A 19775-nucleotide genomic window follows, 5' to 3' on the forward strand; every position below is an offset into this window, starting at 1 on the left:
ATATGTGCACATCAATATATTATGGAAATGTGTCAATTAAGTGAACACACAAAATACAGGCAGAAGGTGGCAATTCACAATGTAATGGAATATCACATAAGTCAGCAGTAAGCATTCTGTAATTCTTACTTTCCTCAAGTAATAATATCCATATAATGTCCTAATATAACAACCTCCTTTTCTCTTCAGGCTCCTCCATGCTTATCAACCTGACTGCATGCACACTGCATCAGAGGAGAAGAGCATTTGCGTCTGGCGGGATAATTACCTTTGCAAAAGAGTGAGTCATTGTATGAGTTCATAATTCATATTAATATAGTTTTTTTTTCTTGCCTAAAAAAGACCCAGTTATGAAGCAAAAATGAAACACTCCTGTCTATGTATGAGTGGCATTTTATCGACTTTTATAAATTAAATAATTAAATAAAAGATTCTTTTTCTGCTTACAATCATAAAGAATTGCAGATATTCTCAACATTTAGGAGGCAAGTGCAGGAGCCACACTGTGCAGAGCTTTGTTTTGCTGCTGGGATGGAGGGGGTCTTCCTTCCAACCCCAGTTAGATCGTAATGTAATGTCTTAAATTATCATTTTTACAAGACACTTAAGATGCTTGTGTCTGGTTTACAGCAGTCCTTACAAGTTTTCAAGTGAACTCTGATAAACACGACTCAGAGTCTCATCTCTTTTTTACAGGGTCGTCCGTCTGACATGGGCACTGTTAAAGTGCACAGACCTTGCAGTGCGAATTTTCTTGCAGTCATGTATTTGACAGCTTTCTGCCAGCCTGGGATAATGTGTCGTGTTCGATCTGTTTGCCTATACTGCTGGCATTACAACTAAAGTTCCTGTGAGCTGGGATCCATTGGTAAACACTTATGTGGTAGTTCTTTGGTGCGGTTCCGTTCTCAAGTAAGTCTGTGTGGCTTCTTATGCAGCAGTGGAATGAAGTAAAGCATCTCTTCTGTCAGTGACCCATACATCATAACGGAGCAGCATAAGTGGCGACGCTGAAAGAATCCTAAACGGTGAGTGTAAAGGCTGAGTGGAGTATTAATCGCACTGCACTTTCTCTATAAATGTTAAATTGAGCTGGTTAGCTGTGAGCCCAGCTCCATTGTTAAGGTTTTACAACAAAAGATACCGCAGTTCATGTATTTTCTTCATAATGCAGTAAAACCTGAACCCTCCTACTTAAAGAGTAAAGGGGAGACAAAAGGAGTGAGTAAGCACTGATATGATTAAATATCCCCCCAATATCTCTCTCATACATGCACATACATAAACACACACACACAATTTAGGGTCATTACCAGAGGCTGACCTGATTAGGGATTTAAAAAGAGAATTGTTTTATGCCCTTATGCAGGGGCAACACAAACAAAACAATATCATAATGTGCTGATGAATGAGAGTGGAAAGACAGACGCACAATGACGGCGATGCGTTATGAATAAAAGATCAGATGCCGCTGCGAAACCCGTCTTCCTTCACATTGAGATCCACCTTTTAGGTATTCTTCGATGCAAATGAAGGACCGAAGAGTTCAGAGACAGAGTGTCAATGTAACTCATTGAGAATGAGAAAGAGATAGAGGAAAACCATTAGTGAAGGAAACATATTGTCAAGCTGATTTATCTCATCACAATGCTTTCCACTTTGACTACTAGTACAGGGATTTGTTTCCCCTAAATCTGTGCTAGGTTGGAAAATACCTCCAACCTGATGCAATAATGTGATGGTGCGAATGGATGGGGTCAAATTTTTTCAGACTCATTCTCAGAAAAAGTGTTACTGCCAAGCAATCCAGCAGTCTTTTAGTTGGAAGTTAACGGCATGTTGGAAGCTTCCTGCCAGCTTGAACTTTGACAATAACAGAGTGCTCCTGAAAGCCAAAGGTTTCAAAGGCAAAATGATTGCTCACTGTCTTGTAAAGCTAGGTGAGATCAATACCTGCAAATTATTGTATTGTTTCAGTATACAGAACTGAAGAAATGAATAGCCTGGTTCACAGTGATCTCTGTAGGAGCGCCTCATTCAGTTGTTTAGCGGAAGAAAAAAAAAACTAAAATAAAAAAGAATAATTTGAATGTGGGGACACATACAGCAGTGTTTTTTAACTATAGGTGTGGTGTCATTGTGAGGTTGCACGAATACAAATAAACACATTTCTTAATTACAAACCATAATTCTTTGATTGGTGAGTCCTACTGATGGCCTGATTAGAAATCTATCTTGACTCCTCTGTCAGGTTTCTGCTTGCACAGTTTTGTAAGTGCATCCAATATTTTCCAGCTTCATTGCTCATCTTGAAGCAAACAATATTTGGATATACTCCAAATCGCTACTGAAAGTCACCCACATTTGTCTGTTCAGAAAAAAGATGAAGCCTTTAGTGTGAGGAGTTTGGAAATAAATCAGCTGGACTTCTTTAAGTTTCCTGAAGAAGCTTCTTCAGTGCTAAAACCAAATGGTGGCGAGTCCCAAGTATTTAATCCCTAGTGGGAGTTGTCCATTCTTTCCAAGCTCCTTAACATGACCTGGATGACTGAGAACCTACACAGACACGATGGAGCCTTTTCTTTTCAAAACGTATTTGTGCACAGAGCACAGAAAAGAGCTAACTCTAAAAAGAGAAAGCAAGGATGAAACTTCCCACGAACAGACTTTTAACAAATGATGACAACATTTAAACCGCATCAGTGCACGAACCTCCTTTTGACTGTAGCGTGTTTCCATGGTAGAAGAGAATTAACACAGGCTGCAAAACATCATATAAAATAAAATATAAGAGACGCATCTCCCTTATTTGCTGTTTTCATATACAGGATACCAATTTAAACAGCTTGCATAGATGTGGGTGATGTCCACAAACACTGCCAAAGAAACCTCAATTAGCACACACTTATCTCAATATCATTAACATCAGTTTAGTCCTGATCCTATTTTTGCTATACATACAGTGAGCTCTAATTGTAGTCTATCCTTGTGGCTGTCTGCTCTTCTCTAATTGTGTCTCTCTTTTTCTAGCTCACATGCACAAAAATGTCGAGCCTGCATCAAGTTGTGTGTTAATTTGAAGAAAAGATTTCTCTTGTAGCGGTTCTAGTTTTTCAGGTGATTAGTGTTAGAATTTCTTGAGGACTCATCAGCTGGTTCACTCACAGAGCATGTGTTCTCTTCGAGGCAAAATCACTGAAGTATTGATTAGCTGTATCACATCCTTGCCACTTCCACTGGGCAGACTCAGAGCAAGGCTGTTAGCTGCTATATTGATTAATGAGGACAAATAGATGGACGATATGCCCCTGCACCAAATAAATACTTATTTAATTCCCCCGGTTAATACTTGCTTCATTTTTTTGGCCTTTGACTTAAGTGGTTCCGGTTCATAAACCTCAAATCATAGTTACTCCTGTTTAATTTGTTTTATGATCATTTATTGGGTCATGCTGAAAGGTCATTTTTGATTATTTTGTATGTATTTCTGAGAAGCGTGGTTTGTGCCACAGTGCTCCACCATTGTTCAAAACCTTTAAGGATACCTCTATCATTTGCTCTCTGACAATATGCATGGGTTTATTAAGACCTGGCTACCCATAGCCAGTAGTAGATGTAGATGTGAACCAGTTCTTGTTGTTTGTTTCCAATGCAGACTGCTTGACAGTCAGTGTGTTCAAGTGCTGACAGTACAGCTCTATCGATTTTATTATTTTTATATTTCAATGTTGGTGAAAATTTCTTTTCTTTCGCTTTTATTCCTCACATCTTCTATTTCTGTCAGTTTTAATACCATGACTATACTAACACAGCAGCACAACTTCTAAAACATCACGCGTTTGTCAAACTTCCTGCCCTAATGCTTTTCATATTTGTTGTTCCTTTGACACTCTTGTTTCAAAAGCTCTAGCTGAAAACCCTCTACAGCCACTCTGTCAGTTTTACCTTTTAAAGAGATATATAAATTTAAAGGGGAGCCTTGGATTTATAATACACATAAAAAATTAGAGCACCATTATGAAAAGAAATAAATGTTTTATCTTGAATAATGTACCACTCTTGTTTTTGCAATCCTAGGGCACAATTTTTGTAATTTAATACACAATTAGAAGCCACTTTATTAGATGTACCTCTGGAGTTTAAATTCAGCAAGGTACCAGAAATATTCCTCAGAGATTTTTGTCCATATTGACATGATAACATCACACAGTTGCTGTGGATTTGTCAGTTGCACATCCATGATAAGAATCTCTTGTTCCGGCACATCCCGAAGGTGCTCTAATAAGATCCCTTGACTGTGGAGGTTATTTAAATACAGTGCACTCACTGTCATGTTCAAAAAAACAGTTTGAGCTTTGTGATGTGGTGCATTATCCTGCTGGAAGCAGCCATGGGCAAATATCGAAAAGGTCGGCAACAATACTCAGGTTGGCTATGGCACTGAATCAATGTTCAATTTGGTGCTAAGGAGCCCAAAGTATGCCAAGAAAATATTTTCCACACCTTTTCATCTCTACCACAGTCCTGAATTGTGATACAAGGCAGGATGGATCCATGCTTTCATGTTGTGTACACCAAATTTAGACCCAACCATCTGAATGTTGCTGCAAAAATTTAAGACCAATCAGACCAGGTAAAAATTTTCATCTATTGGCCAGAATCCATGTGAATTGTAGCCTCAGTTTCCTGTTCTTGATTGTTGTAGCCCATCTGCTTCAAGCTTCAGTATGTTGCGCATTCAAAGATGCTCTTCTGTATACCTTGGTTGTAACAAGTTTGAGTTAATGTTGCCTTCCTAGCTTCATGAAGCAGTCTGGCCGTTCTCCTCTGACCTCTAGGATCAATAAAATATTTTTGCTCAGAGAACTGTGCATTTTCTCTTTTTTTAGTCTGTTCTCTGTAAACCCTAGAGATGGTTGAGTGGGGAAGTTACTGCAGATCAGGAGTTTCTGAAACACTCAGACCCGCCACAGTCAGAGTCTACGTCCCTAAATGCAAAGAGCTGCTGCCATGTAATTGGCTTATCAGAAGCGTCACCTAACAAAGTGACCAGTAATTTAAATCTGTCAGTCGCACAGCTCTATAGTTACACAAGCATCCACATGAGCATGCATTGTTCAGAGTGGGCAGTTTAAACATGGCTTAAGTTTGGTTGCTGAAACTAATGCAAAGTGCATTTTAAAGACTGGCCTTTAAAAACTCAGACGGGGCTTTGTGAGGTAAAGACGAGTTGTTAAAGTTTGCCAGATAATAAACCAAATAGATAGTAGACCAAAGTGAATATTTTACTGCACTCGTCCAGCATTTTAATTCAGTTCCTTTGGACTCAGAATGTGATTTTAATTAGATTTATAAAAAGGTAATAAAAAAAATAAATACTTAAAATACAAACTAATATGGGAAAAAAATGCCTCATACTCACAAGTAATTCCCCTTTCTCCATCACCAGCTCCTTAATTTGCTGCCTGGGTTGCGCTCTCTGACTGATGTCAGGATTGAGTAATTAACATTTATCAGTCTCAAAGAGAGACCTTTCCCCCACAAGAGGAGATTGATGTCTAACCTGCCATGGTCTTTACTTGCCCACTACACCACTCCCTCAGCCATTACTAACAACAGACGGTCAGGGAAAGAGCTCATATCAAGGCTGAACTGTCATTAGCTGCCATTATATTCTGTAGAGCTGCTAATACTGAGTGACTGGCCAATTTGATATGGTGAGATCTACTTGGAAAGTTCATGACCAGCAATGCAGCCATCAGATCTAATGTGCACTGATACAAGTAGTGATAAATTTCAAATATAATATTATTAAAACTGCCTTATCATTACCAGCCCTGCATAAAAAGAAAATACCTCACTTTATACTCACCTTGTTATGAGTGCAGTTAATAGGTTGATCCCATCTGGTGATGTGCTGGCTACCATAAAGTACTGACAGACAGGCTTTCACAGGAGGATGAATTTCTGATTATATATGAGAGAGTCTTATCAGTTATCTGCATTATATCTGAGTTTTGTTTTGAATACGGGAACTGAATAGCCTTTTTTCTCTCTCTTTCAGCTGGTTGCAAGATTGCAACTGGATAATATAGAAAAGAGCCTCCTACTAAAAAGCTAGGAATCTATACTCCAGCAGAAACCACAGTGTACAGTGCAATAAAGAGATTAGAGATGACTGTGGTGATTAATTTGGATTTGCTCACTCTGTGCGACACTACAGTGGGCTGCATTCCAGATAAAAACAGTAGAAACATGACGTACGTCAGTCTGCACTGAGGATCTGTTAATGAATTTAGAAAAAGCACATTTCCTGACATCTATGAATATTTATAAAAATGTAACCAGACAGTAAACCTTAAATAAAGTAATAAATATATAAATTATGAAGATACAAGCATTATGATTTCTTGTTGACTTTTCAGACTTGTGAATATAACTCCTGATAACTGGAGACCTTTGGCGAGAGAAGCTCGCTGCTGCGTTTTGCTTAATTTTAACAATGTATGTCTCCTTTTAATGTTATTCATTGTTTTGCAGTTTATTCACTGTTCAAATATACATGCTGTTTATTATCAAGCGTACACTGAAAGCTCCAGGCACTGTGGAGTAACAGCAGAGCATTCGAGAGAAAACTACACTGTTGTGCAAAACTCTTGAACCACCCCTCATTTTTTTATACTTTGTTTCCAAGCAGCCAAAGTCTGTTGTAATTTTTTTAAGCTGTGTAAGTCATTAGTTAGCTTTCAAAAGGTCCTTCAAAGCTTTTTTTAATTGGACATTTTATTGACTGTTTTCCAACTCATTTTCAGTCCAGCCCTTGACTTCAGCATTTTCAGAGTAAAAGTTGTATTATTGAATGTGTGTTGTGTCTACACGTAACATACAGTTTACCAAAGAACAAATTTAAAATGATATCTTTAAGCGATTTGTTGCAAGCAGACTGTTGCAAAAATGTCTACTATGAAAAATGCCAAAGATACCTGATAAAATAAAATAAACTAAAAAATTGGATACTTGAAAAACAAAAGAAAAAGCAGTAGGCCTAAAAAAAAAAAACTGTCTACAGCAGACAAAAGGTATCTGAAAATCATGTCCTTAAGAAACAGGGGGGGAAAAGAGCAAAAACCTAACATGACACACTGCTTTTCTTCTATGGGCACTGACCACTTAAAATGCTAGCTGCTTTTGAGTGTAGTTTGTGCATAATTGATTTTTAGTTTAAGAAAATGGTGTTAATACCTTGCAAAGAAAAAAGGGAGAATTATAGCAAATGGCCCATTTTTTCCTTTTCTTCTTTTACCAAACTGATTTTTTTTATTGCCAACGTGCTGTAACTACAAGAAACCAGTACATGCAATATTACAAAATACTAAATATAAAATGGTTAAATTTTTTCTCCAGTCTTGTTTTCTTCTGCTCTATATTTAAGTCCCAAAAAGAAACCTTTTCATACTATATGGTTCAGACTTAATGTGTGACATGTCAACATATCACACCACTAAACTGTAAGAACCCTTAACTGCTGTTGTTCAGACCATTTGTCGTGAATGCTAATTAGCAAAATCATTCATGAGGTTCAGGTTTCAGTGGAGTGTAAATGAAACAAAGAGTAAAACACTGTCATATCGCTTAACACAACAAAAAACAACAACAACATGAAAAACAAGAAAAAGATGTAGGCGAGCTGTGAGCGAAGCTAAAAGTGTATAATTTATGTTGCTGCTCCTCTGGCTGTATAAACGATTTTACATCTGAAGTGAAGCTGTATTTGATGGGAAGCTCTCAGGTGAATGTTGCTTTCTTTAACTTTTAGTGATTGCTCTTGGAAAGATGGATGGGAAGTGTAAGAATTGATGAGAAACGTGCCACTGTGTACCCACAGACTCCACAAAATCACACAGAATTCACTTGCAAATAATAATAAACAGCATACACTTTGAGTCACTTACACAAAAAAAACCCATCTAAAAATAAATCATCTAAAGAAAACCTGGCTTCATTAACTGCAGTGGGAAGGGCATTACTTTTGAGCACACAGCACCCGCAACCTTTGAATTAACTTATAATCTTCCAGACAGTAAAAAATTATGCCTTCAGACTATTTTCATACACCTTGAGACAGAGACTTACACTTCAATTAGAAAGTACTTGATGAGTCATTGTCACAAAGTCATTTGTAGTCAGAAAAAACTTTATATTTTATAACATCAGGTAGGAGGAGATAATCATTGGTGTTTGATTTGCATGCGAGACAAGTCAGATACACTGAAATTATTACTGCAAGCACAGAAGTGAAGAGCTACGGGGAATATACAATGTGTTTCCACAACCTGACACTATCATGAAAGAGCCTGTCCCACTGAAAGAGGGAATACACACTATTTTCTCATCATGCAGCATGTGAAAATAGCAGGAAAATGCCAGACATGTCTGGAAATATATCAGAAAGAGCATTTCTAATGTTGGTGCTTTTAAAAAAAAAAAAGGTTTATCTGAGAGTGAAGAGATTTTCCTTTTCAGCTTTGTGATATGGAGAATAGCCCCGTATTTGCCAAGGTGCACCTATGTAATCTCACTTTTTGTAGCGCCGCCAAACATGAGCTCCCCATTGCAGTGCTTGGCTAAATGGGACCGACAGCAACAGATTGCCCCGCAGCCCATTTACCTTTGGTAATAAAGGCCTCAGTTATCCACTCAGAGTCATTTAGGAGGCTAACTGTAACACACTTTGCCTGTAACCTCGAGCGCAAATCACAAACGCTCTTTTCTAAATGTAATAAAATACTTTTCTGCTTCAGTGGTAATTAATAACAATGTTTACAATGGATACTTTGATTCTTAGGCCAGCTATGATTAAAATTCATGCAGTGTCTTAAATAGATTATTATATTATATTATATTATATTATATTAGATTAGATTAGATTAGATTAGATTAGATTACATTACATTACATTACATTACATTAGATTATTGATTTTGGATTATTGTTAAACATTAATATTTTTGTCAAGACTATACTAGACCACAAAGTGGTTGGTCCTCGTTATCTGTTGGGTTTGTTGAACCTCTCTCTGCTACTAGCATCTCCATTTCCTTCTGCTCTTCTTTGTTCCTCTGTGTCTGTTTTCATTTTTCAGTGTTAGCTATATGCCTTTTGGTCTGATGATGATGGTAATTTTTTCTTATATGTTTCGTTGTGGTCTTACCTTTGTTATTTTTCTTTCTTCCCTGATTGTCTGCTATGCCTTAATTGTTTCTACCTGTGTCTTATTTCCAAATTAGCCCTGCGAGTACATTTAACCTTGGCTTTCCTTGTCTTTTTTTATTTTAGGATCATCTGGTTTGTGAGTATGTCCTATGTGACTGTGGTTATTAGCTTTTCCCCCCTTCCTTTTATTCAGTAAGTAAAGCTCAACTTTGGATTCATTCACCAAGTTTGTTTATCTGCATTTGCATCCCGGTTTGAACTTATGTTAGCTGCATCTACAGCCTACTGCACAACATAAAAACACAACTAGGGAGTTTACTTTATTATTTTACAAAGTAGTAGATACCCCATCAGTGGAGCTGAGAGGAAATAGATGAAAATTTTGGGGCGATTTTCCAGAGAGGACTTGAAGTAAGCCAGGAACAGGTCCTAATCAAAAACTGTTAATTCCAGGCTAAAATAAAATTAGCTTTATCAAACAGACAATTGCTGACTACTGACTCCTGAGGAGGTGTAATATGAAGCAATATTAATGGGTTAGCACATTTGTACATTTGTAGGCTATTTATCACCCAAATTAACTATCAATAAAATCAATTTCAGTTACCTGCTACTGGTGCAACAGCACGAGAATAGATTTAGTGTGTTCTTGGACTCTGTTTTCTCCCCGATAAAGACTTTTATGTGAAATCTAACCACACCATGGAGAATAAAGATATTTTCATTTTATATGATAGTGCAGTGGATTTTTTTGAAGAAGTTGAAGTGTTTCAAATCCAGGAAGCACTCCTTCTTAACAATTCAAAATTAATTTCTGTTGAAGAATTACAGTGATTTCCACATCTCCTTTATAAGGCTGTGGGAGAGTGACAGACCTGAAGACACTGAGTGTCAAACTGTAACATGTAGCTCCCATGTTAAACAGCAGCACTGAGCAGTAAAGCAAATATAACTCAAGATAATAATGTTTTCCACTCAGTGTGCTTCTGATAATCATAAACTCACAAGATAAATCATTTTGAGCATTAGTCCTTTATTTGCAGCAACAGTGTTGCATTTGACTGTTTTTGATCTTTATCACCCAATCATCTGATCATGTCCTGATTTGAGTGAACGATGCTCTGCTGTTCCCGTGTGTGCCGAAGAAGAGTCAAAGTCAAGCCTCCCTTCTTGTAAGCTCACACATAACCTGAAGCAAAGAGCTTGTGTATAGAAAGACAGTTGGTAACCACCATTATTTTTATTTTTATTTAACCTTTATTTAACCAGGAAGATCCCACAGAGATTAAAAACCTCTTTTTCAAGGAAGACCTGGCCAAGATAGGCAGCAGCAAGTATCTCACAATTGTGACACTGTTATTTTAGTAAAGAATGTCTAGCCATGTTTAAGTTTCTTCAAGCTACACCGCTCTGGACTGTAGAGTACTGAATTATAAGAAGATTTAACTAAAACCACCTATGCTAATCTGAATGAGGTGGAACAAGGTTTCTTATAAAACAATGAATGAATTTAGAAACCTTGTTCCACCTCATTCAGATTAGCATAATTGTACCATAATGTGAAGAATTCTATTTGAAAAAAAAAAAACTGCACAGTCTATGGAAGATAAACTGCACGCATCAGCTGTAGAAACAACGAAAATGAAAGCCAGGATGTCTATTTGTAAGGACTTCACTGAGAACAAACAGCTAAACAACTTCAAGTATCTCCTTATTCTTCTGTGAAACAAATATATTCACATTATAATACTTATGCCACACAGCTGTTGGGGAAGAATATAAACATTAATCTAAAGATATCTGCTGCTGAAGGCTCAATACAGACATTACAGATTGGTGGGGGACCTGCAAATGAAGACCACTTGGATGAGTTACTGACAGGAATACTGGAGTGCCAGCAACCTTTGGACAACACCAGGTTATGTCCATCTAGATAGTTTGCACATATTTTCTCCTGTTAAATTTTCTGTTGTTTATGTGTGTTCCTATCTCCTCATTTAATCTACATTTATTTGAAATTTGTATGAATTATTCTATTTCTCAGGTGACAAAACACATGGAGGAAACTAAAGGGTTGCAAAGCAGTTTAAACTTCAAATCCTCAGAGGCAAGGGTAGCAAGGTTAGTGCTGGTCATTTACTATCCATTGAAAGCCCAGCTATTGAATTTCATGAACTTAAATTAAGGTAATTTAGGGAGGAGCAGGAAATGAAAAAATAAAGATACTGCTAGTAGATCTGGAAATGAAGGCGAGAGATGCACCTCTCATTTCAAAAACGTAGACGTTTTCATTACTGATGCTGGAAATCTGGGGTTTTTTTTCTGTTTCTCTGTGGTAATTAATTCTACATCTGGACTGGATCAGACTGTTTTAAACCAAGGATGAAGGGAGGGAGGTCAGTGCAGTTGCTGCAATGAAGTGTGTGCATGAGCCTGGTTATAGTGCCATTACTCAACTGTCATGGGGTGCAAGCATGGTGCTCTGAGCACACCCACTGTCACTGAGCAGTACTCTATTACAATGTCCACTTTACCTTTTAACAGTGGAAAACTATAACTGAAGGGTGCATACATTTTTTTATTTGTTTGTATGAGGCTCATATTCATGGATATTCATTTTAACTTCTAGCTAGCCTCAAGGCAGTCTATGGCTTGTCCTTTTTGTAGCACTGCATACACTGTGAATGTCTTCACATACGAATCATTCATTGATGTCACCAAAAAACACCTTAAATTTAGAGGCACCTGGTGCCAAATTGGTACAGGCTGTCCTCTTTGGTTCACGGAAGTGAAATAATCTCCGCTGTATTTCCTTCATGCATTTGAAAATGATCTTGAAAACTCCTTTCATCAAATTCTTGTTTATCTTAATTAATGCAGTCCAAGTAATCCATATGTTTTCTTCGACAAACATTAACCTGTGGTTAAACCTACATCCCTGGAGGTTTAGTTTAAGCTTCAATTTAATCCTAGAGAAGCACCAATCTTCCTTCAGAAAATTGCCAATTTCATTCAGGACTAAGCGTAGGAGAATTTCAAAGCATGATTGAGAAAACTTTTAGATGGTTATTTTAGTCTAGGATTTGACTTGATGTCTTGGAAGCCATCCCTTAGTGTTTTTGAGACATCACAAAGAACCTGCTATGGCCATAGCACATCTTCACCATGGTGAAGAAGGCTGCTATATGTCTGTACCTCTGAAAGAAACTTGAAAGGGCTAAACAGAAGTCAAGTTCTTCATCTGAAGTTAACTTTCACAAAGAAGCAATAGAAAGCATCGTAACGGGAAATGTCACAAACTGGTATGACCTGAAGGCTGTGCAGCAAGTGATTGAAACTGTGCAGAGGATCACAGACACCCATCTCAAAGCATCCGTGATATCTGTGAAGTGAGGAGTCTGCAAAGAGCTCAAAAGATAATGCTAATAATATTGATAATATCAACCCCAGCCACAACCAGCCAATTAAATGATGCAATTATGAAGTGTTAGATTTATAAAATACAAAGTGATGGTTGCCTCTCCTTTATATATGTGTTTGTATTACATTTGCAGTGCAAAGTTAGGCCTGTGAAAACAGTGAGTATGAAAGTTTGGCATTTATATGCAAAGAAACATGATATTAAACTGAGTGATTTTGTTCACTCTTATTCATCCAAAGGGTTTTGGCTACTTTGTGCCACAATGTCCTATATATTAGATGCACCTTGGAATACTGTCCATGATTGCATGATACTGTCCATGAGCAAACGTTGCAGGTCATAGGAGGAGACAAAAGCTTAACATAATGACAAGCACCAACAATGTTCATCTTATGTCTCTATCTGGTATTGGTCCTTTCTGAGGAGGCTGTAGCTCAGGTGATAGGATGGGTCAGTTCCCAAATCGTCCAGCCACAATCCAAAGTATCCCTGGGTAAGAGACTGAATCCCAAGTTTCCCCCCAATGTGAGCATGTATGTGACTGTTAGAAAGCACTTAGGCACAGAAAAAGTGACTGCTGCAGAAAGCACTTTGAGTGCGCAGTTGAGTAGAAAGGTGCTATATAAGTACCACTCCATTTATCATTGTGTTTTATTTTGGTAATCACTTACTTTCTGTGTCTCTAATGCTTTTGCTTCCTGCCGTTGTGTTTTTCCCTTCATTTTTGGATTGTTTGCTCCTCCCTCATTAGGCTTAGCTGCATCTATGTATATTTATATCCCATCCCTCCCTTTGTTAGTTGTCAGCACGTCTGCTTGCTAACATCCTTCCCTGTCTTTATTCCTGAGTTTGTTCTTTTAGCATGATTTGGATTGTTCTTCATTATCCTTCTCCTGCCTGAACCCTGAGGCATCTTTTGCCTTTCTTCTTCAGTAACTTTCATGAAAGTTTGTTTTGTGTTTGTTTGTGTTTTGAACTATACCAAACAATTATAGTCTCTCTGAGAATAACACTTTTATCTTTGAAGACAACGATCATGGTAAATCTTCACATTTATATGGTGGGTGTTTAAGGTCCCTGAAACTTGCTATATATATTTTTTTTTACATTATCCTCCTATTTGACTATATGAAGACCATCATTTACAAAACAAATTCCAAGTTGTATTTAGTACAAACCTAATAAAAAAAGAGTTGTGGTGCCGTGTGAAAGTTAAATAAAGTCAGAAAGCAGTGATTTGTAAATCTTACAGACCCATATTTTATTCACAATATAACATCTCAAATGTTTGAAACTGATTAAATAAACAAATTTTAAAAGAAAATATTAGCTTACTTTTACTCCCTTTCATAAATAGTACTTAAATGTCTTGCTATAAAGACACTATAGCTGCTAAAGTAGGCAAGGCCTTCTGTGAAAAATAAATTGTCTGGATGGGAGTATATGTTGCTCTCAAAAAACTTTCAGCACTGATGGTGCCTTTCCAGATGTACACGTTACCAATTCTAGTTCCATTTCCAGCTGCACGTCCTTCTTCTCTATAGTATGGATGATGCAGCATCCATAGTTTTCAAAATTAATTTCACAATTCTGTTTATCGCTGCAGTGAACTGTGTTCACAGACAGTCAATAATGCACCTTTTTAATACAGAGTTGAGATCTCAGATTTCCGATGCTGATTTTCAGCCTTGTCCCTTGTGTTCTATAGAGTTCCAATTTTTGTGATATCATGTAGTGAAGAAGTCATGTTACTCCTACCAGTCAACCTAATTCTTTTTTATTAATACTTATTTTATTAATACTGCGACCATCATCAGGAAATGTTATAAAGAGGTCAAGGGAAATCAAGAGAGCAGATGGATCAGATTTAGAGACTTTCCGAAACTATTCATGGCATTTTAATCACCATGTTGGTAACTCTGGCATTCTGTTTTGCCAAACTTTCATTGTTCAAGCATAACTGCTTGAATTGGTATCTTGCAAATTAATTTTGGGCAGATAAACTGACAACTAGAGACAAAAATTTAATATCAGTCAGTACTGGCTAAAACTCTTTTGAACTTCACTTCATCTAAATACAGCACTTTAAGCCATTAAGCGGGGTGTAAAACTCCATCACTCCATCACATAATCAGACTGTTTTCTTTGAACTTGGCATCATTATGCATCCCCATTGTTTGCACTGATTTGATCAAAGGACAGCCGCATAACACTAAGCTCTTCAAATTCTCCCCTAATATGTCCGTAACTGTAGTGAAAGTTAATGGTGACAATGCAATCAATCAAGTTGTGCAGGCATCTTTTCTCTTATATGTATAATCATTTATTTCAAAGACTTTTTGGGGACAAGAGTCCCTCAGTGGGCATTCTAATTTTCTTCTTAGACAACAACAGAGACACATTTACAGTGTTTCATTGTTGCCAAATTATGTCCTTGATCACATAGTAGTTAATGCAACTGGATCACATTTTCTACTTTTGGTGCTTTTTATTATATGTGGTCACATGTTACTGCAATCCAGTCACACGTGTTCCATGTTAATGGTTTGTAAAGCTAGTCTACTAAAGGTGGTTTGGAGCAAAAGAACAACCAGATCTAAAAATTTTATTTTTTTTATGCTGTCTCATCATGATGGCAGTTGCATCGACCTTAAGCCACAAAATGTGTTCTGAGCAACAAATACTCTAAAAAGAAGATATTATTGGGAAAAATTGTGTCGTCTAGATTTGTGTCACAATGTCTAGACAAGCTAATACAATGCCTGCTGTCCACCTCACTAATCATGACATCAAACTGTATCAGATGAACTGTCTAACTGTGGAAGAAATGCCTGACAGAGTGTTTACTCTGCAGTCCCTGCTTGTGTCAAAGTGACATATGAAAGTACTTAAACCCTGTTAAACCCAAGGAGGTGGTGTGGCTATTCACGAGAAAGTTGAAAAGGTGTTCAAGTGCAGGAGCAGCATGTTTATAATGAGAAGAACAGGGTGCACTGCAGCAGTATAAAGAAAGAGCTCTATTGCACATTAAAGTCTGGAATGTTTTACAGAGGGTAATAAAGCCCCCGGCTAATCACAATCACCAGGAGTGCACTATCTGTCAGCCAATGACCGTGTAGAATCACCGAGGTTTACCCCAATAATATATATATATAGATATAGATATATATCTATATATCTATATCTAGAGATGGAGATGGAGATAGAGATATATACACACTGGCTGTTGCACTTTAAGGCTAAAACTAACACCCCCAAAAGTTGATTCTGTTCCTCTGGACATAGCGTTTTGAGTGGTAGAATGATGAAGAAACTGACCTCACAGCCCATTGTTTGCCAGTGGTACTAGCTTACCGGTGAATCATTATGCAAATGTACTGTTTAAAAGGTTTGGGAAACCTGCAGCTGAGACTCAAGTCACTTGGATGAGTGATGAAAAATTTCTCCCAGTAAAAACACTGCGTCCAGATCAACAGAATCAACTTTTTGGGTTGATGATTGAGCATGCAACAAGACACTATAACAAACATCATCAGGATGTACTCCACAAGTCCTCTCTGTGTGGAGTTTGCATGTTTTCTTCAGGTACTCTGTCTTTCTCTCACCGTACAAGGACATGCATGGGGTTAGGTTAATTGGCTTCTAATTTGCCCATAAGTATAAATGGTTGTCTGTCTTTATGTGTCAGCCCTGCAACTTGCCCACGGTATGCCCTGCAACCCTAAATTGGATGAAGAGAAGAAAATGGATATATTAGAAAGGAAAAAATAAAATTAGTGTAGCATGTCAAAAGTAAAATAATCTAAAACTTGGTTTGTATGCAAGGATCAGCAGTCCACAAGCACCATCGGCTCATTAGCTAACAGGTTATTTACTATGTCACCATGACATGAATGCAGGCCAGCCTAGTCTATTGTTTAGTTGGCACAGTGGTGACACAGTCACATAAGTATTTTATGATTCATTTAGCTCGTGAGGATTCGGGGCAATTAAGAGTATCATTCATTAGCAGCATCATGCTGAATTGTAAACAGAAGCTCTTGGTGGGAAAAGATGAAACAGGTCTGCTTTTTTAGACTGACAAAAGCACAAAAGCAAGCTTTAATCAGTTTATTCACCATCCAATACAGTTATCTTCACCGATAATACTTGGCCTTTCACTTCCTACATTCAATTATTATTATGTGGACTAACTTATGGATTCATCTATCTGTGTGCTTAAGAAGATATTTTCAAACACAATATTAGATTCTTAATACAGCGGTTCATTACAGTGAAACAAAGATGAAGGTGAGTCATATCATGACTCATGTCCTATTGCACCAACTATTTTCTGGGAAAGAGTTTTAGCTTTTATTGTTTAGAAATGTTTAAAATGGGAATAACAATCATATGGATGATATAAACACCCGTTTATGCTCATACATTTGACAAAATTGACAAAGACTAAAAACGAAAGACATTTTGATTATGTTTCGTAATCACAGGGCTTCAAATAGTGCTGTTTTTACAGATGTCATTGGTGTCTCAGAGATAAAGTGAGGGTATTATTAGATACCAATAAATAATGGTTCTCTCTTGAAATGGATGTTGAACGGGGAAAGTCACGAAAAAAGCTGTGATGGGTGTCACTTAATTTATTTTCACTTGCTTTTTCATTTTGCTTGAAGCTTTATTAGGTTCAGTTCAATTCAAGTTCATTTTATTTATATTGTAAGGTAAAGAGCCTACAATAATACAGAAAAAACCCCCGAAATCAAATGCTTTTTCTTAATCCTTATCCTGGGGAAAAAAACTGCCAGTGTTTCTTGCTTTCTTGCTCTTTTTATTTTGTGGTATCACCTTCGGCGTGAGTGGCACCTGTGCAGTCCTATTTTTTTGTTTGTGCCACACAGTTAGCATCATGACAGGAAACCATGGGATACCTTTCAGGTGGAAACCATGGCTGGTTTAAAGGACCAAAAATTACTTGGTCAGACTATTGTTTGGTTTAAAATATACCCTTCCACAAAATTAATCCTAAAAGTGCTCTTAAAACTAGCTGCTTTAATCTGTTCTGCCAGACTTTGTCCTGAAAGCCATTTTTAATGTATGATAACTCTGTGGCTGAGTAAGAGGTTATTCATAGGTTCTAAATTTGCGTGTGGTTTGTCCAGTTTCTCCTTCTGGCTCTTGTGTCAGTATACATCTGTTTCTTTATTTGTTGGTTTTGTAGTGTTGGGTGTGTGTGTGTGTGTGTGTGTGTGTGTGTGTGTGTGTGTGTGTGTGCGTGCCTGTTTATTTGCCTGGTTTTTAACCTGCATACATACAAATTCATCTGGCCATCCCTGACTGAATAAAGGAATGCTTTTATTCATTGTTTTTTGCTACTTGTATGCAAGCGTTGACCTTTAATTGTGATTTGTACAACATCCTTGGGTGACTGACTTGAAATTGGCTTTTGTATAAATAAGTACAGTATATTGTAGACAGCAATATGTAAATGTTATGCATCCTTCAGTTGAGGCTACAACAAGAGCATAACCTAATAACCTAGCTGAGTTTTTCTCTGTATTTTTTGCATACTCTTCATATCTTGGTTGAAGAAGATCACAACATGCTGATTAGAAATGTTTAGTAGCAAAATCCAGAATTCATCCTTAATAGATAAACTTACAAAAGAAACAACCCCCATCAACAAAAATTCAGGTACAGCGTTTAAGGGAATCATGTGGCAATTAAACAGGAAAGGAAAATTATCAACTTTTTAGATGCCAAAAAATTGTTTCAGTGAGAATATGTGTTGCCCACAAAGGTCTCCCTAGCATGTAATCAGGTAATGTTTAGAGGGTTTATGATAGTATAATGACATATAAACATGTGATTTGCCATCACATTCAGTCAGCCAGAGTGAAGGAAAGATAAATGCCTCGCTGTGGTGGGGTTTGCAAACGCCTCCGGCTCACTAACATCTTACAAGGAGCTTTGGACTTTACAGTAAAATGAGTAAAGGCATAACATATTTTGAAAATATTCAAATGTGCATCACAATAACAGAGTTCACTACAGAAGGGCAGCATCTGCAGAAAGGCATCAAGACGGAGTGAACAATTTCCCTGCAGCAATCATTAGAGCACCACATGGGTTTGAGCCAGAGTAAAGGCTACAAAAGACATTGCTCCTTCCATCCAGCAGGGCATCTGTGTTTAAATCATAATATTTGCATAACTGTACACATTTTTTACTAAAGAAACTTTATGAATATATGATGTAAACCGGACCCAGAGATGGGATTACAACTTAAGCCTTTAGCAAATGCTAAGTCAAGTATGCAGAACAGTTCCAGCTGTCTTAATGAAAGACAGTGAAGAACATGAGTGACAAGGAGCAGCTTTAGGCGATCTGGCAGGAGAAAGAGGTACAAAGGATTAATTGAGGGCACAGAGGTGTTAAAGAACTGTAAAATGAAATTTCTTCCTTTTTCGAAAACAATTTGGCTCCTATTCTCAGTAGTCATGCACACCATTGGTTTGCATTATATGACAATCTGCCATTATGCTGGTCTAAAGAAGTGAAGGCAGGAATTGCATGGTCAAACTCCAAAATGTTCAACTGACACAAAGGAAATACAAAAATCATAGTTATTACTATCAAAATGTCTAGTTTATAGGTTAGATTAGGAAGTGATTTCTAGTACCATCTCCACTGTATCTCTTATTGCAAAAACAATTTATAACTAAAGCATCCTTACGGTGGCTGGGAAGTGCAAATCGCAACAAATTAAAAAACCGCAACAAATAAAAAACAAACCACAACAAAATACAAAAAGCCCACAACAAATTACAAAAAGCCCACAACAAATTACAAAAAGCCCACAACAAATTACAAAAAGCCCACAACAAATTACAAAAAGCCCACAACAAATTACAAAAAGCCCACAACAAAATACAAAAAGCCCACAACAAATTACAAAAAGCCCACAACAAAATACAAAAAGCCCACAACAAATTACAAAAAGCCCACAACAAATTACAAAAAGCCCACAACAAATTACAAAAAGCCCACAACAAATTACAAAAAGCCCACAACAAAATACAAAAAGCCCACAACAAATTACAAAAAGCCCACAACAAATTACAAAAAGCCCACAACAAAATACAAA

This window comes from Rhamphochromis longiceps, linkage group LG7, assembly GCF_057381845.1.
Source record: "Rhamphochromis longiceps isolate RC_006_pf linkage group LG7, R_longiceps_female_GT1.1, whole genome shotgun sequence".
NCBI lineage: Eukaryota > Metazoa > Chordata > Actinopteri > Cichliformes > Cichlidae > Rhamphochromis > Rhamphochromis longiceps.